The sequence below is a fragment of the Caretta caretta genome, chromosome 15 (genome assembly GCF_965140235.1).
Source record: "Caretta caretta isolate rCarCar2 chromosome 15, rCarCar1.hap1, whole genome shotgun sequence".
Lineage (NCBI taxonomy): Eukaryota > Metazoa > Chordata > Testudines > Cheloniidae > Caretta > Caretta caretta.
In genome coordinates, this window is record NC_134220.1 from 6,115,146 (window position 1) to 6,139,200 (window position 24,055).

The 24,055-nt window shown below is 44.9% G+C and overlaps 1 protein-coding gene across 9 annotated transcripts in view; it reads right to left on the minus strand.

Moving 5' to 3' along the window:
* Positions 1-15,502, minus strand: part of AIFM3 (AIF family member 3) — a 115,077-nt gene extending 99,575 nt beyond the window's left edge. For 3 of the 9 annotated variants that reach the window (XM_048821628.2, XM_048821632.2, XM_048821630.2), the window contains exon 1: positions 15,221-15,500. The gene's annotated coding sequence lies outside the window, so the exon portion shown is untranslated. Of the gene's footprint in view, positions 1-15,220 lie in introns of all 9 variants that reach the window. The other 6 variants (XR_007352864.2, XM_048821635.2, XM_048821637.2 and 3 more) reach the window with 5 other exon arrangements.
* Positions 15,503-24,055: the final 8,553 nt, after the last annotated feature.

Consider the following 24,055-nt stretch of genomic DNA (forward strand, 5'->3'; position numbering starts at 1 on the left):
CTTTTAATGTAGTTTTTTTAAATGTAATTTCTTATACTTTTAAAAAGCAAATGGATTAAAATGGAAATTTTATTACGTGGAACCATACTGATCCCTACATGGGACAACAGCAGGATTGGATCCTTTAGCCTCACAGCACAGACCTCTACCACTTGAGCTAATGGTAACTGATAGCAGTAGCAGGCTGTTATCCTCTATATGGACCAGTCAGTACAACGGGATGAGATACACAGTGATTTTTACAGCTATTGGCTAACAGCAGAGGAATGTAGAGACCTAGGGTACTTGGCTTCATTCCTAGGGAGCCGTTAACAGGGAGTTTCGAGAGGGAGTTCTCCAGCTGAAGGAGGAGCAAATACGGGACCCTTGGCGTAAGTGGCTGTCTGTGGTGTGTGTTTGTGTTTGGGGGTTATGTGCTGTGTGCTGAGCTTGTATTTGTCTGTCTGTCTGTTTGTTTTTGTTTGAAGGACCGTGTGCTGTGGGTGGCAGTTGGAAGCTGTGAGCTTCTAAACAAGGTTTGAAATCTAGAAGCCTCTGTTCATTGGCTGAGCCTTAGTCAGGGGGTGGGGCTATCAAGGAGACCAGGACTTTATAAAGCAGTGAGCAAGCGACCAGGGAGCTTCGCAAACAGGGTCCGCTAACAGGGAGTTTTGAGAGGGAGTTGGGAAGGGGGCAAGGTACACTTGCCATTCTTTAAAACCTTTACACTAAACTATAAACAAAACTTCTTAATTTAAACAAAACCCCTATCATTAACCTAGGTAATTGTAGGAGAGAATGCAGACAGAAGCCCAGCAGCAGAGTGGGCGTTATCCTGTTTATTGCACTCAGTGTAGCATGTATGATTACCTGCCCTGTGGGTGGGTGGCGTATGTATGCATTCGGTGCAAGGAGCTCCTGGCCCTTAGAGACTGAGTACGGGCTTTGGAGGCCAGGGTAACGGAACTGAAGGAGCTAAGGGAGGCAGAGAGGTATGCTGATGAGGCTTTCCGGGACACTGTAGATTTGTCCCACCTCCGGTCAGACAGCCCCTCCACTGTTAAGGAGGATGAAAGGCTCAGGGAAGGAGAGCAGTCAATGGGAACAGAGGGAAACCTTCCCATAGTTGGGACCCTCCTTCCAGATGATGTTGGGGTATCCTCTCGCACTGAGGTTACCTCTCCGGGGGAGGGAACTCCAGTCATTAGGAAAAGGCAGGTGTTAGTAATGGGAGATTCGATCATTAGAAACATAGATAGCTGGGTTTGTGATGATTGGGAGAACCGTATGGTGACTTGCCTGCCTGGTGCGAAGGTTGCGGATCTCTTGAGGCATCTAGATAGACTTATGTGTAGTGCTGGGGAGGAGCCGGCAGTCGTGGTACATGTAGGTACCAATGCCATAGGGAAGGGTAGGAGAGACGTCCTGGAGGCCAAATTTAAGCTGCTAGTAAAGAGACTGAAATCCAGGACCTCTATGGTGGCATTCTCAGAAATACTACCAGTTCCACGCGCAGGGCCAGGTAGGCAGGTAGAGCTTCAGAGTCTCAATGCGTGGATGAGACGATGGTGTAGAGGGGAGGGGCTTAGATTTATTAGGAACTGGGGAAACTTTTGGGATGGGGGAGCCTATACAGGAAGGGTGGGCTACCCCTAAACCAGAGTGGAGCCAGCCTGCTGGCACTTCACATTAAAAAGGTTGCAGAGCAGTTTTTAAACTAAGAGATGCGGGATGGTGGTGGGAGCCGATTGCTGCAGAGGCGCACGTGCATCGGACAGAGACTTCTCTTAGAGGAGAGTCTATTGAGAGAGATTCTCTAGGTTTTAGTCAGGAGGAAGGATGGAGGAGGATAAAGTAGGGGCCAGATCAGATGAGAAACATTCACATAAAGAATCTGACACATCAGAAAAGGGCAGACAAATAAGCAGTGACAAATTTTTAAAGTGCTTGTACACAAATGCTAGAAGTCTAAATAATAAGACGGGTGAACTAGAGTGCCTTGTGTTAAAGGAGGATATTGATATAATAGGCATCACAGAAACCTGGTGGAGTGAGGACAATCAATGGGACACAATTATTCCGGGTTACAAAATATATCGGAAGGACAGAACAGGTCGTGCCGGTGGGGGGCGGGGTGTCACTATATATGAAAGAAAATGTAGAATCAAATGAAAATAAAAATCTTAAATGAATCCACATGTTCCATAGAATCTCTCTGGATAGTAATTCCATGCTCTAATAAGAATATAACAGTAGGGATCTATTATCGACCACCTGACCAGGACAGTGATAGTGACAATGAAATGCTAAGGGAGATTAGAGAGACTATCAAAATAAAAAAACTCAATAATAGTGGGGGATTTCAATTATCCCCATATTGACTGGATACATGTCACCTCAATACGAAATGCAAAGACAAAATTTCTTGATACTTTAAATGACTGCTTCTTGGAGCAGCTGGTCAGGAACCCACAAGGGGAGAGGCAACTCTCGATCTAGTCCTGAGTGGAGCACAGGATCTGGTCCAAAAAGTAACTATAACAGGACCACTTGGAAATAGAGCCCATAATATAACAACATTTAACATTCCTGTAATGGGAAGAACACATCAACAGACCAACATTGTGGCATTTAATTTCAGAAAGGGGAACAATGCGAAAATGAGGAGGTTAGTTAAACAGAAATTAAAAGGTACAGTGACTAGAGTGAAATCCCTACAAGCTGCATGGACACTTTTCAAAGACACAATAATAGATGCTCAACTTAAATGTATACCTCAAGTTAAAAAACACAGTAAAAGAACTAAAAAAGAACCACCGTGGCTTAACAACCATGTAAAAGAAGCAGTGAGATGTAAAAAGACATCTTTTAAAAAGTGGAAGTCAAATCCTAGTGAGGTAAATAGAAAGGAGGATAAACACTGCCAAATTAAATGTAAAAAGAAATAAGAAAAGCCAAAAAGGAGTTTGAAGAACAGCTAGCCAAAAACTCAAAAGGTAATAACAAAATGTTTTTAAAGTACATCAGAAGCAGAAAGCCTGCAAAACAACCAGTGGTGCCCCTGGCCGATTGAGATACAAAAGGAGCACTTAAAGACGATAAAGTTATTGCAGAGAAACTAAATGAATTCTTTGCTTCAGTCTTCACAGCTGAGGATGTTAGGGAGATTCCCAAACCTGAGCCGTCTTTTGTAAGTGATAAATCTGAGGAATTGTCACAGATTGAAGTATCACTAGAGGAGGTTTTGGAATTAATAGAGAAACTTAACAGTAACAAGTCACTGGGACCAGATGGTATTCACCCAAGAGTTCTGAAGGAACTCAAATGTGAAATTGCGGAACTATTAATTATAGTTTGTAACCTGTCCTTTAAATCAGCTAATGTACCCAATCACTGGAAGATAGCTAATGTAACGCCAATATTTAAGAAGGGCTCTAGAGGTGATCCTGGCAATTACAGACCGGTAAGTCTAACATCAGTACCGGGCAAATTAGTTGAAACAATAGTAAAGAATAAAATTGTCAGACACATAGAAGAACATAAACTGTTGTACAAAAGTCAACATGGTTTCTGTAAAGGGAGATCATGTCTTACTAATCTATTAAAGTTCTTTGAGGGGGTCAACAAACATGTGGACAAGGGGGATCCAGTGGACGTAGTGTACTTAGATTTCCAGAAAACCTTTGACAAGGTCCCTCACCAAAGGCTCTTACGTAAATTAAGTTGTCATGGGATAAGAGGGAAGATCCTTTCATGGACTGAAAACTGTTAAAAGACAGGGAACAAAGGGTAGGAATAAATGGTACATTTTCAGAATGGAGAGGGGTAACTAGTGGTATTCCCCAAGGGTCAGTCCTAGGACCAATCCTATTCAACCTATTCATAAATGATCTGGAGAAAGGGGTAAACAGTGAGGTGGCAAAGTTTGCAGAGGATACTAAACTGCTCAAGATAGTTAAGACCAAAGCAGACTGTGAAGAACTTCAAAACGATCTCACAAAACTAAGTGATTGGGCAACAAAATGGTAAATGAAATTTAATGTGGATAAATGTAAAGTAGTGCACATTGGAAAAAATAACCCCAACTATACATACAATATAACGGGGGCTAATTTAGCTACAACTAATCAGGAGAAAGATCTTGGCATCATTGTGGATAGTTCTCTAAAGACGTCCACGCAGTGTGCAGCAGCAGTCAAAAAAGCAAACAGGATGTTAGGAATCATTGAAAAAGGGATAGAGAATAAGATGGAGAATATCTTATTGCCCTTATATAAATCCATGGTATGCCCACATCTTGAATACTGCATACAGATGTGGTCCCCTCATCTCAAAAAAGATATACTGGCATTAGAAGAGGTTCAGAAAAGGGCAACTAAAATTATTAGGGGTTTGGAACGGGTCCCATATGAAGAGAGATTAAATAGGCTAGGACTTTTCAGCTTGGAAAAGAGGAGACTAAGCGGGGATATGATAGAGGTCTATAAAATCATGAGTGGTGTGGAGAAAGTGAACAAGGAAAAGTTATTTACTTGTTCCCATAATATAAGAACCAAATGAAATTAATGGGTAGCAGGTTTAAAACAAATAAAAGGAAGTTCTTCTTCATTCAGCACACAGTCAACCTGTGGAACTCCTTGCCTGAGGAGGTTGTGAAGGCTAGCACTATAACAGGGTTTAAAAGAGAACTGGATAAATTCATGGAGGGTTAAGTCCATTAATGGCTATTAGCCAGGATGGGTAAGGAATGGTATCCCTAGCCTCTGTTTGTCAGAGGGTGGAGATGGATGCCAGGAGAGAGATCACTTGATCATTACCTGTTAGGTTCACTCCCTCTGGGGCACCTGGCATTGGCCACTGTCGGTAGACAGGATACTTGGCTGGATGGACCTTTGGTCTGACCCAGTATGGCCATTCTTATGTAGGTTCCAGAGAGGAACATATAGACTCTTCTGCACCTGTGTCCTAACCTGTCCCTGACATCCCCCTCTGCTCCTATTCTCCCCCACCCCTGATTCCTGTCACTGTCCCCTGTGCTACCATCCCGCCACCCCTTCTTCAACTCCTGTCCTACACCTATGCATTCCAATCAGGATGCAGGCAGCTTCCTTCTTTGCCTCCATGGTGAGATCCAGTGGGGGTAGCACTGAGACCAGAAGAAAGATAATTTCCCTGCTTCAGTTCTGGCATCACAATAACCCCCAGCAGCCAGGAAGAGCAATTACACAGAAAGTCCTGCTTGGCCACTGTAGCCCACAGCCAGAATCTTCAGAGAATGTAGCTCTGCTGAATTCTATTAAACCTCTACTGATCGTCCTTACAGTGAGAGACTCACAGAGCTCCATCTGTTTAGTTTATCAAACAAGAAGATTGAGAGGTGATTGATTACAGTGTATAAGCACCTTCATGGGGAGAAAATACCAGGTAGTAAGGGGCTCTCTAATCTAGCAGAGACAGGCGGACCAAAAACCAATGGCTGGAAGCTGAAACCAGACAAATTCAAATTAGAAATAAGGCACCAGTTTTAATAGTGAGGGTGATTAACCATGGGAACAAAATACCCAGGTGGATTCTCCATTTCTTGATATGTTCACTCAAGACAGGATGCCTTTTTGGAAGGCGTTTTAGCCAAACACAAGTTACTGAGCCCAGTGCAGGGTCAAGTGGGTGAAATTCGCTGGTCTGACTGGCTTTGAAGCTGCACACTATTATTTATATAATTTGGCTACATTTGGCTGGATTTTCACAGGAGCAGAAAAAGGCACATACCTGATATCACTGTGACCCTGCTGCAAAATGTAAAGTCCCTGCTCCAAAGACTGGGGGTGCTAGAGCTTCTTAACAAATGGGCTGTAAATATTTTTAAACATGGACAAAACGCATATTTCCCCCTATAATCTCAATCTGGGAAGTCACTGAATAACTCTATCTGAAATAAAAAAAACGATCTGAGGCAGATACCAAGCATGGGAAATTTCAGCCCAAAGGATTAAAGTTTGGCAAAGTTATAAGCAATGGGGTGTCACAGGATGACATTTGTCCTTTAAGAGGAAAAAGTTCAGCTGACCCCAATTGGGCTTTAAAAAGGGCAGCTGGGCCTCAGAGAGTCTGCCAGGCAAAGATCAGGCGAGAGCTGTCTTGCAGTTAATAGGTAAGAGCTGTCTGAGACCAGGAAACTGCAGGAGGCCCTTGAGGGCAGCTGAAGGCTGGAGAGCAGCAGAAGGAGTTGCCTACTGACTCCAAGCCAGAGAACCAAAGCCATGGTCTTGAGAGGGCAGAAGGCCTGGAAGCAGCAGAGAGGCTAACCCACTGATATCTCCACACAGGGGACTAGTGAGAGGGCCATGGGGAGGAGGGGATGCTCCCCCGGTGAGGATGATCTCCCAGCCAAGAAGCTGCTGTGAAGAGAGAGGTGCTGGGGTGGCTGTCCTGATAAAAGGCCAGGAGAGAGCTGAGGAAGTGCACGGATGAGGTGCTATGTCAAGGGACTAGAGGGTGTGGTATTTCAGGACTACATGGCCTGGGGTGTATGTTTGCAGACTCTTGGTAATGAAACTAGTTTGAATTATGTTTTGTAAGCAACTGGCCCCAAGGTGGGGAACTACTGAGGCAAGAGAGCCGTGGGGGAGTTCCTGGGGTCCATAAAGAGGGAAACCAAGGTAGGTAAACATGTCATATCATGACCTCCTGCAAGAGGGCATCCCAGGTGAGGCTACCCTGTTAGGCAACCTTGATTATAGGTGTCATTACCCATGCTGCCTACAATATGGAGTAAACATGGATGCTATTCTTGTGTGGCTAATCCTTGAATGAGTGAAGTGTGTCTTTTGGACACAAATGCCCTTTGTTATCTCCAAGCTAAGTGCTTAGTACATGGTTATCTTTACAAGATGGGTGAGGTGATTTAAAAAAAAAAAATTAGTGTGCTGAAACTATCTAGCCTGTGAAGTTAGGAGTTGCACTGTCACTGGGTTTAACTAACCAGGGTTACTTATAAACAAGTCCGGGTGATCTCCCAGCCTCCAACACCCACTCCCAGCCTCGACGCATAGCCGGAGTCAGATAGCAAAGAGCATATGCAAAGCAATGGTGGCTAACCTGGAGGCCAAGGCAAAGAAAGCCCTGCATAGTATGAACTAGGGCTGTGTCTTCAGGTTCAGTGACACAACAGAGTCCCAATCTCCACGGAGCAATTGGCCTCTGACCTTGCTGACTCAGGACAAGTTTTTAATTAACAAGTTGCAGAAATCCCACCTCCTCCCTGCACCAAATGTGTTCACAACACTCATTTCCTAGTAAGGATGTCCCAAGCCAGTGCTGCACTAGCCTCCCCCATAGATAGCAGGAGCTGTGAACAGACACCCTGCCAGGGAACTACAGGTTCCATGGGGGAGACCAAGAAAGAGGTCACTCCTTCCTTTGCCACCCACCATCACTAGCTTACTCCTCAGGGGAAGAGGAAACCCTGCCCCATGGCAACAACACCCACAAAACACACACTTCCCTGCCCTTCAGCTGCACACCACCCACAAAACACACACTACCTGCTCCTTAGCTACACGCAATCCATCCCTCAGCTACACACAACCCCATTCCTTAGCTACAAACAATCTCCAAAACACACACAACCCCATTCCTCTGCTACACACCACCTACAAACACCAAAATACACACACACCCTGCCTCCTGAGCTAAACACCACTATAAACACACCAATCTGTGACCCTTCACCCACACACCACCTCCAAAACATACATACATACCTCTTCCTCTCTGCTACACGGGGCCCCAAACTGACAGCATTCCCCTCCCCCCTCAATGCTAATGTACTCAATGCTTTCTTTGCCTCTGTCTTCACGAACAAGGTCACCTCCCAGACTGCTGCGCTGGGCAACACAGCATGGGGAGTAGGTGGCCAGCCCTTTGTGGCAAAAGAGATGGTTAGGGACTATTTAGAAAAGCTGGACGTGCACAAGTCCATGGGGCCGGATGCGTTGCATCCGAGAGTGCTAAAGGAATTGGCGGCTGTGATTGCAGAGCCATTGGCCATTATCTTTGAAAACTCGTGGCGAACGGGGGAAGTCCCGGATGACTGGAAAAAGGCTAATGTAGTGCCAATCTTTAAAAAAGGGAAGAAGGATGATCCTGGGAACTACAGGCCGGTCAGCCTCACCTCAGTCCCCGGAAAAATCATGGAGCAGGTCCTCAAGGAATCTATCCTGAAGCACTTACACGAGAGGAAAGTGATCAGGAACAGTCAGCATGGATTCACCAAGGGAAGGTCATGCCTGACTAATCTAATTGCCTTCTATGATGAGATTACTGGTCCTGTGGATGAAGGGAAAGCAGTGGATGTATTGTTTCTTGACTTCAGCAAAGCTTTTGACACAGTCTCCCACAGTATTCTTGTCAGCAAGTTAAAGAAATATGAGCTGGATGAATGCACTATAAGGTGGGTAGAAAGTTGGCTAGATTGTTGGGCTCAACAGGTAGTGATCAATGGTTCCATGTCTAGTTGGCAGCCGGTATTAAGTGGAGTGCCCCAAGGGTCGGTCCTGGGGCCGGTTTTGTTCAATATCTTCATAAATGATCTGGAGGATGGTGTGGATTGCACTCTCAGCAAATTTGCGGATGATACTAAACTAGGAGGAGTGGTAGATACGGTGGCAGGTAGGGATAGGATACAGAGGGACCTAGACAAATTGGAGGATTGGGCCAAAAGAAATCTGATGAGCTTCAACAAGGATAAGTGCGGAGTACTGCACTTAGGACGGAAGAATCCAATGCACCGCTACAGACTAGGGACCGAATGGCTAGGCAGCAGTTCTGCGGAAAAGGACCTAGGGGTGACAGTGGACGAGAAGCTGGATATGAGTCAACAGTGTGCCCTTGTTGCCAAGAAGGCCAATGGCATTTTGGGATGTATAAGTAGGGGCATAGCCAGCAGATCGAGGGACGTGATCGTTCCCATCTATTCGACATTGGTGAGGCCTCATCTGGAGTACTGTGTCCAGTTTTGGGCCCCACGCTACAAGAAGGATGTGGATAAATTGGAGAGAGTCCAGCGAAGGGCAACAAAAAATGATTAGGGGTCTGGAACACATGACTTATGAGGAGAGGCTGAGGGAACTGGGATTGTTTACTCTGCAGAAGAGAAGAATGAGGGGGGATTTGATAGCTGCTTTCAACTACCTGAGAGGTGGTTCCAAAGAGGATGGTTCTAGACTATTCTCAGTGGTAGAAGATGACAGGACAAGGAGTAATGGTCTCAAGTTGCAGTGGGGGAGGTTTATGTTGGATATTAGGAAAAACCTTTTCACTAGGAGCGTGGTGAAACACTGGAATGCGTTACCTAGGGAGGTGGTAGAATCTCCTTCCTTAGAAGTTTTTAAGGTCAGGCTTGACAAAGCTCTGGCTGGGATGACTTAATTGGGGATTGGTCCTGCTTTGAGCAGGGGGTTGGACTAGATGACCTCCTGAGGTCCCTTCCAACCCTGATATTCTATGATTCTATGAGACCTCAGACAACAACTGTAGACAGTACGTTCAATAAGCTTACATCTGAAAGGGAGATGGGCCAGTAGTTGGAGAGACAAATGGGGTCATGGGTGGGTTTTTTTAAAGTGGGAAAGAATAAAGTGTGTTTGCATTATGAGGGGAAGGAGCTAGAGGAGAGTGAGGAGAAGAGCAAGGGAGGGGATGAGAGGGGAATTGAGGGAGATCAGGAGATGGGATGGGGTCACTGAGGAAAGTGGAGGGTTTAGAGAAGAGCAGACGAGAAACTTCTGTGACAGGGGAGAAAGGGAAAGCAAGCTGAGGGGAGACGGAAAGTTACACGGTATTTTGTCAACTTTCTCTTGGAATAAATTGGCAAGATCCTGTGTAGAGACAGAAGCAAAGACAGGACGAGGGAAGAGTTTGAGAAGTGAGTCAAAGGTAGCTGGGATTGAATTAAGGCAGGAATGGGATTCAGTTAAGTTGACAGAGTTGTTTAGGTAGGATGATGGCAGAACTGAAGGAGAGGAGAAAGACTGTGCAGTGGAGGAAGTCAGCCTGGTCACAGGATTTCTGCCAGTGATGCTTCGCAACGTGAGAGCAAAAGTGAAGGGAATGAGCCAGGGCTGTGGGTTGGCAGGATAGACTTTGTGATGAGTGAGAGGGACAAAAAAGTCAAGGGTGGAGGAAAGTGAAGCAAGGGGAGAATCAACAACAATGGCAATGAAAGAAAGGGAGGAGAAGGCTGAGAGCAAAGTCATCAGTGCTGATGGACTGGAAGACACAGAAAGGCAGAGTGATGGTCTGTACTCCGACGTGCACCCCTTTTTATAGGACCATGGGAAGTGTTGTACAAAGTATGCCTTGTGAGGTATCATTTGAAAGCTCATGATTTGCTGATCATTATTGTCCTGGTGAAATATGTGACGCAACATTGCATGAAAAGATATATGATTCCTCTGTATAGTGTTAAGACAAGATCAAATGGATAATCACCTAGTGAAGTGGCCACTCTTGGGCAGGAAAAAGGGTGTGTGCAGAAAATCTACAACTTGAACAAAGGACCAGCTTGAGGTTCCCTTCTGTTTCCTGAACCTCAGTGGGAGATGATTCTTGTGCAAGAGAAAGGGCTATAAAGGGGGCAGGCAGACTTTCCAAAATATCTCCCTCCTTATCTCTCTACCCACTGCATCAGCAACACCTGAAAAACAAAGAAAGCAGCACTGGAGTGAGAGAGAGCTCTTATATGAAAGGGGATCAGCCAGTGAGACTGTTGGGACATGTGATGAGAGAGATCTTTGCTTTGAATTCATGTAGCTATTAAGTTAGGTATTAGTTGCCTAATTTTGTGCCATTTTATTTTTTATTTCTTGGTAACCAATTCTAAGGTTTATGCCTCATTACTTCTAATCACTTAAAATCTATAATTTTCTAGTTAATAAATTTGGTTTATTGTTTTATCTAAATCAGTGTGTTTGGATTGAAGTGTTTGGGAAGCTCCATTTGGGATAATAAGGCTCTTGTGTATCATTTTCTATTAATACATGGCAGACTTTATATGAGCTTGTATTATTGTCCAGGAGAGGGCTGGGCAGTACAGGATGCACATTTCTGGGGGAAATCTGGGACTGGAGAGTTTGCTGGTGGTGTTCTGCAGTGTAATTCATGAGTGGCTGGCAATAAATAGCATTCATGCAGTGTAATTCGAGTAATTTACATGCTGGAGGCTGTGTGGGAGCAGACCAGAAGTGGTAACTCTCATAGCAAAGCAGTGTAAAAAGCACCCCATTCTGGAGGATTGAGGGGACAAAGCTGTTCATCAGTCCAGATTTTACCTTGGGTAATGTCTCAGGGCATGGGGGATAGGGGCTGCTGGGCGATGCTGAAAAAAACCAAGTGATGGTTGGAAAGGGGGAGCTTGGCAATAGAACAATCAGAGAGAGAGAGCAGTGCTTGCTGAAGTTCAAATAATCGGCTGACCATTTTGGTGAGTGGGAGAATTGAAGCAGGGCTGCAGGTCATAGAATCATAGAATATCAGGGTTGGAAGGGACCCCTGAAGGTCATCTAGTCCAACCCCCTGCTCGAAGCAGGACCAATTCCCAGTTAAATCATCCCAGCCAGGGCTTTGTCAAGCCTGACCTTAAAAACCTCTAAGGAAGGAGATTCTACCACCTCCCTAGGTAACGCATTCCAGTGTTTCACCACCCTCTTAGTGAAAAAGTTTTTCCTAATATCCAATCTAAACCTCCCCCACTGCAACTTGAGACCATTACTCTTCGTTCTGTCATCTGCTACCATTGAGAACAGTCTAGAACCATCCTCTTTGGAACCCCCTTTCAGGTAGTTGAAAGCAGCTATCAAATGCCCCCTCATTCTTCTCTTCTGCAGGCTAAACAATCCCAGCTCCCTCAGCCTCTCCTCATAAGTCATGTGTTCTAGACCCCTAATCATTTTTGTTGCCCTTCGCTGGACTCTCTCCAATTTATCCACATCCTTCTTGTAGTGTGGGGCCCAAAACTGGACACAGTACTCCAGTTGAGGCCTCACCAATGTCAAACAGAGGGGAACGATCACGTCCCTCGATCTGCTGGCTATGCCCCTACTTATACATCCCAAAATGCCATTGGCCTTCTTGGCAACAAGGGCACACTGTTGACTCATATCCAGCTTCTCGTCCACTGTCACCCCTAGGTCCTTTTCCGCAGAACTGCTGCCTAGCCATTCGGTCCCTAGTCTGTAGCGGTGCATTGGATTCTTCCGTCCTAAGTGCAGTACTCCGCACTTATCCTTGTTGAAGCTCATCAGATTTCTTTTGGCCCAATCCTCCAATTTGTCTAGGTCCCTCTGTATCCTATCCCTACCTGCCACCGTATCTACCACTCCTCCTAGTTTAGTGTCATCTGCAAACTTGCTGAGAGTGCAATCCACACCATCCTCCAGATCATTAATGAAGATATTGAACAAAACCGGCCCCAGGACTGACCCTGGGGCACTCCACTTGATACCGGCTGCCAACTAGACATGGAGCCATTGATCACTACCCGTTGAGCCCGACAGTCTAGCCAACTTTCTACCCACCTTATAGTGTCTCCTCCAGTTCCAGCCTAGAACTTCTCTAATCCAGCTTCTTCTCCTTGCACTCCACTGAAACCACTGCTACCAAGGCCTGGATAACCTCTTCCTACGGACAGCTCAGAACCCTTACTCCATCCTCACGGTCTTAGACTTGTCAATCACCAACAAGGCCATCAACCATGCTCTTTCTTTCTTGAAATCTTGTCCTCCCTTAGCTTCTATGATTCTGTCCTCTCCTGGTTTTCCTCCTACCTCACAAGTTGCCCCTGCAGATGTCCTCTGGAGGATCCTCCTCATCCCCCCACTCCAACTTTCTGTGGGGGTTCCACACAGGTCAGTCCTTAGTTCCTTTCTCTTCACCCTTTACACTGGATCTCCGAGTAATCTTATCTATTAACACAAATCAATTACCATCTGTAATGACTCACAGATCTCTATTGCTACTCCAGACCAGTCTCCTTTTGTCCAAACTAATATCTTGGCCTGTCTCTCAGACATCTACTCATAGATGCCTAACTGTCACCTCAAGATCAGTATGGCTCAAACAGAACTCTTAATCACCCCCCAGTCCCTCCCTGCTACCTCCTTTCTTGATTACTGTGGACAATATCACCATCCTACCTGTCACTAAGGTCCAAAACCTGGGCACCACATTAGACTCCAACTTTTGTCTAGATCTTCACATCCAGGCTAAGTCTAAATCCTGCTGATTGTTTCTGCACAATATCTCCTAAATACGGCCTTCCTATCCATGCACACACCTAAAACTCTCTTGAAGTCTCTCATGTCTTGATTACCACATCTTTCTCGCTTGCCTTGCTCAGGCTTCCTTGCCTTGCTCATCTCCATTCTGAATGCTGCTGAAAAGATCATTCTCCTAGCCCATCATTTTGACCACCTCATCCCTCTTTTGCATCCCCCCAGTGGCTTTCCCTTTTCTATTACAACAAACATTAGCTCCACGTCTTCATTTTCAAATCTTTTCATACCTATGCATACCCCACCTATCATTTCTCCTTCACTATCAAGAGGTTGACTTCTGCCTTCTATTAGCCCATGATGGGCTTCCATCACCCACTTGTTAAATTTTCAAGCACCCTTCTGCATTCTCCCATGCTGCCCCTTATGCTTGTGAGGATTTCCCCATAATCATCCATAATGCTGCCTCATTATATTCCTTCAAATCTTCCTTAAAACTCTCCTTTGCTGTGAAGCCTATAAAAACCTTGTCAACGATTGGGCCACGGGTGTGCTGAGATGACTGCCTGGCATGCTGACCAATAATGTCTCATTTTTTCCTTGTACTCCCCCATCCGTCTGGCGACTTAGATTATAAATACTTTGGGATAGGGACTGTCTTTTTGTTCTGTTTGTACAGTGCCTGGCATAATGGGGTCCTGGAACATGACTAGGTCTTGTAGGCCCTATCATCATTGCTATGAGCCAGTATGTCAGAATCTGGCCCCAAGTGCTCTGCAAACTTTAATGAATTTAGCCTCCACCTCTTAGCAAGTTGTTAAATGTCATCACTTCATTTTTCAGTTGGAGAAACAGAGACAGAATTTAAAGGATTTGCTCAGGATCACACAGGTAGACTATTTCAGAGATAAAAACGCAGCCCAGCAGAAAGGTGCCCTAGCCATAAAATGTGGATCTACAGTTCAATCTAAATATCTCAGAGTTGGAGGGGGGGAAGAGTGTTTGTATCTACAACTCTGCTTTACTCAGAGTCAAGATTTTCACACTTGGCTGCCTATAGTTAGGGTCCTAAGGCTGTGATTTTCAAGGGGGCCAAATGGCATTAGGAGCCCAAATCTCACAGAAAGTCAATGGGAGCTGGGCACCCAACTCTCCTGGGCACCTTTTAAAATCCCAGCCTAAGATCATTTTTAAGTAACTAGCCTGAATTTCACTGGTTTCAATTGGTGCTGCAGGGTGCTCAGCATTTTGAAAATTCCACCCTTAAATAAATGGCTTGATTTTTAAATGGAACCTAAGAGAGTTAGGTGCCCCAAAAATCCCAATTTAGATGCCTAAATATGGATTTAGGAGCCTAATTTTAGGCAGCCAAGTTTGAAAATCTTGATCCAGCTGTTCCAATTCACTGTCCTGTGCTTTAATTACTAGCCCACGCATCTTGTGCTTAATGATTCAAACTTACACTGGAGGCTACCAAGAATAATTAATAAACGTGAGTGCTATTTATACTGGAAGAACTGATTCAACATTTATCATTAATGAAGCCTGGGACTGGCCCAAACTGAATGTAAAAAGAAATCTAACGCAGCCAAACCTAAATAAAATGTTGCATTTTGTGCTGATAATGCTGGCAGAGCAGATCAGCTGAACTCTATGCTGGCAGTAATAACACACATTGAAGCATATGGGAGCTGCAATCTGTCAATGTTAAATTAGAAGCACCAGCCAGTATTCTTTTTTTAGGTTTTAATTTTAACTTAGAGCAAACACTGCCTAGGATGATACAGTCAATCTATTCAGAAAGCCATAATTATACCATCGTAGCAATGTCAACACAATAGTGTTTATCATGAACCTGATCACAATTTGAGAGAAACAGCTTCTTTGCACTTCAGTTTTCAACCAAGGAGAAATCTATCTATTTGCTGCTCATAAAGCAAAATAATGCACAACCTAAAATAACTGCTTACCTGAGTGGAAAGACTGGCGCCACAAGGAAACTAAAACATAAGGTTACAAGAAAGCTGCTCAGAGTCCCTTCAGGCAGCAGATAGCTATACTGGAAATCCTTTGCATTCTATTCCAATTTAGAAGAGGCTTGAGCAGAGCTACAGTGTGTGTAATGCAGCTTATTCGAGGCTTGCAGCAGGGAGTACAATCAGTTCTCTTGGGCTGCATGCAGTCTTAATAAAGTAGCTCAGAACGCCAGGGCAGCAGGAATTCTCCCACATCCCACCCACTTTCATTTAGCTGCTGCTACAGCAGCCCCTACCTTTATGGTCACTCTTGATTGCTAAAGAACTTCATGCACCTTTCAAAGGGCTTCACTGCATAAACTCTGTGGGGGCTGACAGGAGGCCTTTGGCTGTGATGTCAGAGTGAAGAAGGGCAGTGAACTTCTCTTGCTTAACCTCTTTGCTGCTGTTGGATACTTGTATCTTCTCATGCTGGGAGAATTGTATGATATCAATACGTGACCCAATGCTGGGGGCAGACTTAGGGTTACTATAGCCCTGGCAGCTGTCGTGGATGTGGGATACCATTCATGTGGGGTGCAAGGGTTTTGAGTGCAGTCAGGATGGGGTGCTAGGGAGTGGCACGCATGAGGGTGGGCTGCCAGGTACCTCATGTGCACCCCACCCATCCCTCCCTCCAGAAATAGGGTTTCATGTTTTTTGTTTTTTACTGCTCCCCCCGTATATTGTATTTTTCATCCCTCTCCACAGATCTATTGATTGTTTTTAATGCCTCAAATATGTGTTTTCCCCCCCTACTCCCACTTTAGATACCAGGATTTTGTTGCTTTCCCTGATGTATGACATTTTCCAGTTGCCCTTAATACATGAGATTATTTTAATCATATGGAGGGGGGTTGTTTGGATTTTTGGGGGGAGGTCTTACTATCTCCTGTTCTATGGAGTTTTTATAATCCCCTGAAATGTGGGGTTTTTTTTTAATTCCTCTTGATATATGGATTGATTTGACTCCTTCTGGATATAGGTTTTTTTTTCATTGATATATGGCTTTTATTACTTCCCAATGATATACAGGTTTATTTATTCCCCTTTCATATAGGGGTTCATTGTATCCCCTGATATATGGGATCTTTTATTGAGATGCTAAAACATCATTTTTACCACATCTGCAAGAGGCTAGTGGGTCAAGCAACCATTTGCACATAAAACAGGAAGCTTTTCACAAGACCAACCAAGTCACTGCACATGCTGCATCTGCTGCCACATGGGAAGAACCGTAACTCCTGATGTGGTACTTAAATGTAAAGAGAAGAACCTTTTTACCAATTCTGCAAGAGGTGGAGGAAAGGGAATTTGAACCTATGGTTACATACAACTTTGCAAACAGCAAATGTTCCCACTAGTCAATGGTATCCCTAGCTCGGGGTAGTGCACACAGACCATGTACATCAGGGAATCCCCTACTCGTACAACACCCACAGTAAGGGATTCCTCCATAGACACACTAACCACCCATTTACACATCCCAATAGAGCAAACGCCCTCTCCACTTCCACAGCAAATTAAATCTTTGACCTCTTGCATACAGAACAAGAACCATACCACTCTGACACCAGCCACCAGACACTCAAGCCATGATTGGATATGTGAGAAGTCTGGTGTTAGTTTTGAGAGTCACTATTAGGCGGGCCACTAGGAGGCACAGTACAAGGAGATGTGCCTATGTAAACAGGAAATAAAGACATTCACTCAAACCATGATGTCCTGGCTTCCTAGGTCTCTGTAATCACTATCTGGTGGTAGTGTGGGATCAGATGAAGATCCAACAGATCACAGAACACCCCTGTGAAAAGGGAAACAGAAAAACAACCCCTTCATCCCGGCCAGAACAGACAAAAAGCTATACAGAACATGCAGTAAAACACAGAAGAACCTAAAAACAGAGGCCCCAGAGAGAACCATTAAGGGAGTCCAGGCTCAACAGGGTGTCAGGACAGGAGAGTAAGGAACACTGAAGCTAAGACTAGCACTCCAGCAACCCCAGTTTGCCTCTTTAGAGGGTCACACCACCTTGAAACATGCAAAAAGGCAGGGGCAGGAATCTGTAGTCTTAAAATAGTAGAGGCGGTTACTTCTGACCCAGCCTTTTGCTGGTTATAACAGGAAGAACTAAATAAATCATGGCGTCTCTCTCTCTATATATACATACACAAGAGGTTACGGAACGTGTCCGTAAGAGCTGAGCTGGGATGGGAATCTGGGAGTATTGTAAACAAAACAGGAAGCTTTGCCACGAGACCAGCCAAGCCACTATACAATAGAAGTCATCATGGGGCTGTGTAAAATTTGAAAGGAAAAAAGCTGGGAAGAGGGCATCAGTTTTGGTTTTTTTAAAATCACTTCTGAGAGATTGGATCTGAGACTGGTCCCTTGCACATGAATCAGTGGCCTTTCCAGTGGTCCATCAACCAATTGCACCCCGTCCCGTGGCATTCTCACATGGATAGAACTGTGCAACACACACACACACACAGAGCTTTGAGCCATGACATAAAACCCTAGACACTGCTGCTGCCCTGTAGGGGTTAGACACATGCAAGAGGTGCACAGACCCTGCCATCCTGTGGTGAGTTAGGGATATAACATCAGTGTCTCTGTGGAAGCGATGCTGCAGGTGGGATGGGCTGTGGGCAGTCAGTTTCTCTGGGAATATGGCTATGTGGGGGATTTGTTTTTTCCATAGACTCATTTATTAGAAGGCCAGAAGGGACCATTGATCACCTAGTCTGAACTTCTACATAACACCAGACCACAGAATTTCCCTGAATTAATTCCTGTTTGAGCAAGAGCATAACTTGTAGAAAAACATCCAATCTCAATTTAAAAATCAGCGATGACAGAGAATGGGATATTCTGAAGCAGGGACCCCTTAGTCTCTCCTTTTGAAGTAGTCCTCTGTGGCTAAATAATTAAAGTCATTAGGAGAGAAAGGAGGAGAGAGTGTGCGAGTGCACAAACACAAGAATAACCTTATAGCGTGGGGGCTAGCACACTGATGTGGGAGACCCAGCATCCAGTTCCCCTGCTCCATTGACTTTTTAAAAATGAGTTATTGTCGCTTTCTGGGGTGTAATACCGACCAGTGAGGAGTTGTCACTGCCTGGCCTGTAACCCTAAGTGCCTCGGAAGGCTCAGTCGCTGTAGCGGCCTTTGTCTGGATGTTCCCAGCCAGACACAAGCCTGCACTGAGTGTCTGTGAGCTAAGCAGCTCTGATTCAACAATTCTCATTCCAGTACATGCCTGCTTGTTTCCCGCCGGCCACACACTGGTTACACCTGGCAAGATGACGCCAACACACTCTGAGTCCCAGATTTTCCCCAAACCATGGACTCTGCAATGTCCAAACCTCTCCTGGACCAGAGAGAGAGATTAAGGTTTGTTTGTTCCTTTAAAGATACAGTACCCAGCAGCTTGCCACATTAACTGGAGTGAACATTCACTTTCAATCAAACAGAGCATTGGGTTGGTTTAGATTAAAAGTAAAACGAGTTTATTAACAAAAAGGATAGGATTTTAAGTGAGTTCAAAAAAGAGTTAGAAATGGGCACAAGCAAATAAAATGCTTTCTAGAGGCTGACTTAACAAAACTACAGTCTTATGTTTCCCTTCCCCTCTCTTTATAGTCCAGTGAAACTTGAAAATGGATTCTTCTGAAGGTCACCCCCACACACACACCCAAAGCAAAGTTCATTCAAGCTGTGGGGAAGGTGACATGAAACACAACATAGTGCACCCACGGAGAGAGGTTCACAGTCAATGAAAACAGCCCCATCCCCTGCGTCACTTCCAAAGGAACCAAGCCCAAGTCCACAATCCAATGAGGAACTGATGTCTCCAGAATCAAGGGAACAGTTCCAGGCTGAGCAGAAAGCAGGTAAAAGCCTCCAGTGAGCTTGGACGGCGACACGGAGCAACCCACCACCTCTCAGCTCTTCTAATCGATCCAGGTTTGTTGTAGAAAGAGGACTTTTATTCAAGGAAACTCTTTCTGGTGGTCACGAGGAGGACTGGCATCCTCAAAGTCAGGTAGTAGTTCCAACTAAGTATCGGGCCAAGCTCTTGAGCTTAGCCCACGATCATCCTAGTGGCCATGCTGGGGTGAACAGGACCAAAGACCGTTGAGGGGGCTTCATTCCACTGGGAGGGAATGGGCAAGGACATTTCTACTTATGTCTGGTCTTGTGAGGTTTGCCAAAAAGTGAAAAAAAAAAAAAAAACACGTCAAAGCCCCTCTCCAGCCACTCTGCATCATTGAGTTTCCCTTTCAGCAAGTAGCTGTGGATATTTTGGGTCCTTTTCCAAAAAAGACACCCAGAGGAAAGCAGTACATACTGACTTTCATGGATTTTGCCACCCGATGGCCGGAAGCAGTAGCTCTAAGCAACACCAGGGCTAAAAGTGTGTGCCAGGCATCAACAGACATTTTTGCCAGGGTAGGTTGGCCCTCTGACATCCTTACAAATTCGGAAACTAATTTCCTGGCAGGGACCATAAAAAGGCTGTGGGAAGCTCATGGGGTGAACCACTTGGTTGCCACCCCTTACCACCATAAAATAAATGGCCTGGTGAAGAAGTTTAATGAAACTTCGGGGGCCATGATACATAAATTTGTAAATAAGCACTCCAATAATTGGGACCTAGTGTTGCAGCAGTTGCTCTTTGCCTACAAAGCTGTACCACATCCCAGTTTAGGGTTTTCACCGTTTGAACTTGTGTATGGCCACGAGGTTAAGGGGCCATTACAGTTGGTGAAACAGCAATGTGAGGGGTTTACGCCTTCTCCAGGAACTAACATTCTGGACTTTGTAAACAACCTACAAAACACCCTCCAAACCTCTTTAACTCTTGCTAAAGAAAACCTAAAAAATGTTCAAAAAGAGCAAAAAGCCTGGTATGATAAACATGCCAGAAAGCATTCCGTCAAAGTAGGGAACTAGGTCATGGTCTTGAAGGCACTCCAGGCCCATAAAATGGAAGCGTCATGGGAAGGGCCATTCACGGTCCAAGAGCACCCGGAAGCTGTTAACTATCTCATAGCATCCCCCACCTCAAACCTAAAGCCTAAAGTGTACCATGTTAATTCTCTAAAGCCCTTTTATTCCAGAGAATTTGTTAGTGTACAGCCAAGGGAGGAGATGACGCTGAGTGGCCTGAAGGTGTCTACTACAAAGAAAATAGTAATGGTGGCGTGGAAGAGGTAAACCTCTCCATAACCCTTGAACGTATGCAGCAACAGCAAATCATGAAGCTGTGCACTAGCTTCGCGCCGATGTTCTCAGCCACCCCAGAACGGACCAAACAGGCATACCACTCCATTGACACAGGTAATGCTTGCCCAATTAGAGCCAAACCTTACTGGGTGTCTCCTCAAGCCAAAACTGCTATAGAACTGGAGATCCATGACATGCTACAGATGGGTGTAATCCTCCCCTCTAACAGTGCATGGGCATCTCCAGTGGTTCTAGTTACCAACCAAATGGAGAGATACGCTTTTATGTGGACTACTGTAAGCTAAATGATTTAACTCACCCAAACAACTATCCAATGCCACGCACAGATGGGCTATTGGAGAAACTGGGACGTGCCCAGTTCATCTCTACCTTAAACTTAACCAAGGGGTACTGGCAAGTACTGCTGAATAAATCTGCCAAGATAAGGTCAGCCTTCCTCACCCATGTAGGGCTGTATAAATTTAATGTGCTCCCTTTTGGGCTGCAAAATGCACCCTCCACTTTCCAAAAACTGGTAAATAGTCTCCTAGTGGAATTGGAAAAATCTGCAGTTGCCTACCTTAATGATGTGGCCATCTTTTGTAATTCATGGACAAAACACCTGAAGCATCTAAAAAAAGTCTTTAAGTGCACAAGGAAGGCAGAACTGTTAAGGCTAAAAAGTGCCAAATAGGCCTAAACAAAGTAACTTATCTTGAACACCAGGTGGGTCAAAAAACTATCTACCCCCCTACAGACCAAAGTAAATGCTATTCAAAAGTGGCTTGTCCCAAAGTCAAAGAAACGGGTCCAATCCTTCTTAGGCTTGGCCAAATATTACAGGTGATTTGTACCGCACTACAGCCAAATCACCACCCCACTGACAAACCTAACCAAAAAAAACCAAAAACAGCCAAATGCAGTGCAGTGGACTAAACAGTGTCAGAAGGCCTTTAACCAGCTTAAAGCAACACTCATGTCTGACCCAGTGCTAAGGGCCCCAGACTTTAACAAACCCTTCCTAGTAACCACAAATGCGTCCGAGCATGGTATGGAAGCAGTTTTAATGCAGAAAGGACCGAATCAAGAATTCCATCCTGCTGTGTTTCTCAGCAAAAAAAACTGTCTAAGAGGAAAAGCCACTGGTCAATCAGCAAAAAGAAATGCTACGCCATTGTGTATGTGCTAAAAAAGCTATGCCCATACGTTTGGGGATGGCATTTCCACCTACAAACCGACCATGCTGTGCTAAAGTGGCTTCATACCGTCAAGAACAATAACAAAAAACTTCTTTGGTGGAGTTTAGCTCTTCAAAATTTTAATTTTAAAATACAACACATTTCAGAAGCTTCTAACAAAGTGGCTTAATGCCCTCTCCCGTAAAAGTTTCTCGGAATCAACTGGTTAAAATCGTCCTTAAAATGTAAAAAATATTGTTAGTTTTTATATAATCAGTAGTATATCTAAAGGTGCATGTGTTTTATTAATTCTGTTTTCTCCTAAAGCTCCAGAAAGAAATCACAGCCAGTGTGGAGCAGGCTGTCCAGCACTGTTTATGATTTGGGGGGGCGTGTCAAAAACATACAGCTAAGGGTAGCATAAAATCCCTCCTTTACCTGTAAAGGGGTTAAGAAGCTTAAATAACCTGGTTGGCACCTAACCAAAAAAACCAATAAGGGGAGAAGATACTTTCCAATCTGTGGGGGAAGGTTTTTGTTTTGTGTTTCTCTGTGTTCTCTCTCAGTGAGGAACCAGAGCAGGAAAAATACATCTCCTAAAGCCATACCTAAACTAAGCATCTAAAATTACAAATTGTAAGTAATAAAAAAAAAAAGTGTTAAATTATCATTTGTTTTAGCTTGTAAATTTTCCCTGTGCTAAAAGGGACATTTATCCCTGTTTTTTGTAACTTTAAAGTTTTGCCAAGAGGGAAATCCTCTGTGTTTTAAATCTAATTACCCTGTAAAGTTACCTTCCATTCTAATTTTACAAACGTGCTTTTTTACTTCTTTTTCTTTATAATAAAGTTCTGTTTTTTAAAAATCTAATTGGTTTTTAGTGTCCTAAAAACCCAAGGGTCTGGTCTGTGCTCACCTGGTTTACCTATTTGGTTGGTAAATTAGTCTCAAGCCTCCCCAGGAAAGGGGCTGAAGGGGCTTGGGGGGATATTTTAGGGAAACAAAAACTCCAAGTGGTCCTTTTCCTAAATCTTTGTCTAACTCACTTGGTGGTGGCAGCAGTACCCATCCAAAAACAAGGATGGATTTGTGCCTTGGGAAAGTTTTTAACCTAAGCTGGTCAAAATAAGCTCAGGGGGGTCTTTCATGTGGGTCCCCAGATCTGTATCCCAAAGTTCAAAGTGGAGAGGGAACCCTAACAGGAGCTGGCCTGGGCTCCACTGGCCTCTGCTCCCCCCCAAATAGAAGTCAAACTACTCCTATGCCCAAGGGTCCCCCCCCCTCCCCGACATAGAGCCCTGAGTCTCCCTCCTCATCTGGCTGGGCCATGGAGATTTTAACAGCATGTTGGGGGGTGCCTCAGAAAGAAAAAGGTTGACAGCCCCTGCGCTAGATAGCCTTGAGGCAAACTACAAGGGAGCGAGGGTGCACGTGGGGGCTGAACGGAGACTAAAATCTCCCAGTAGAGGTGCAGAGGTGCAGATACACCTACCCATAGGGACACTCATCTCGCAGAGCCATCATTACTGCAGAAAGTGAGTAACTTCCTCTTTTTCTTGTAATCATTCCTGACTTTTATGCCGCATTACTTGTGTTCACTTAAAATCTCTCTTTATCGTTAATAAACTTGTTTTACTGGTTTATCCTAAACCAGTGTGCTTGGAGAATTCCACCTGTGGTAACAAGATTTGTGCATACAATTTCTGTTAATAAAATGACAGACTTTATAGGAGCTTGTATTGTCCAGGCGAGGGCTGGGCAGTATAAGACGTACAGTTCTGGGCAAAGTCTGAGACTTGGAGCATGCTGGGGTCACCCTGCAGTGCAATTCTGGCTAGTGAAAGCCTGAGTGTGACTGGCAGGCTGCAATTGCACACACACATAGCTGGGAGTGACTTACATGCTAGAAGGGGTGTGTGAGCAATCCAGGAGTGCAGGCAACAATAGCAAAGCAGTGTAACACGACCCGCCGGATCGGCAGGTAGCGATTGATCCAGCGGGGATCGATTTATCGCATCTAGTCTAGACGCAATAAATCGACCCCCGACTGCTCTCCCGTCAACTCCTGTACTCCAGCGCCGCAAGAGGCAAAGGCAGAATTGACTGGGGAGCAGCAGCAGTCGACTCACCGTAGTGAAGACATCGCGGTGAGTAGGTCTAAGTACATCGACTTCAGCTATGTTATTCAAGTAGCTGACGTTGCGTAACTTAGATCGATTTCCCCCCCACCCCCAGTGTAGTCTAAGGCTAAAGGACACCACAAGTTAGAGGGCAGAGGTGACACAGCTACTACCTAGTCTAGATTGTACTTTGGATATGTCACATGGGACCACTGCTGGGGTCTGTACTGGGAGTGGTGCTGGGGTCAGTGAGAATTTTG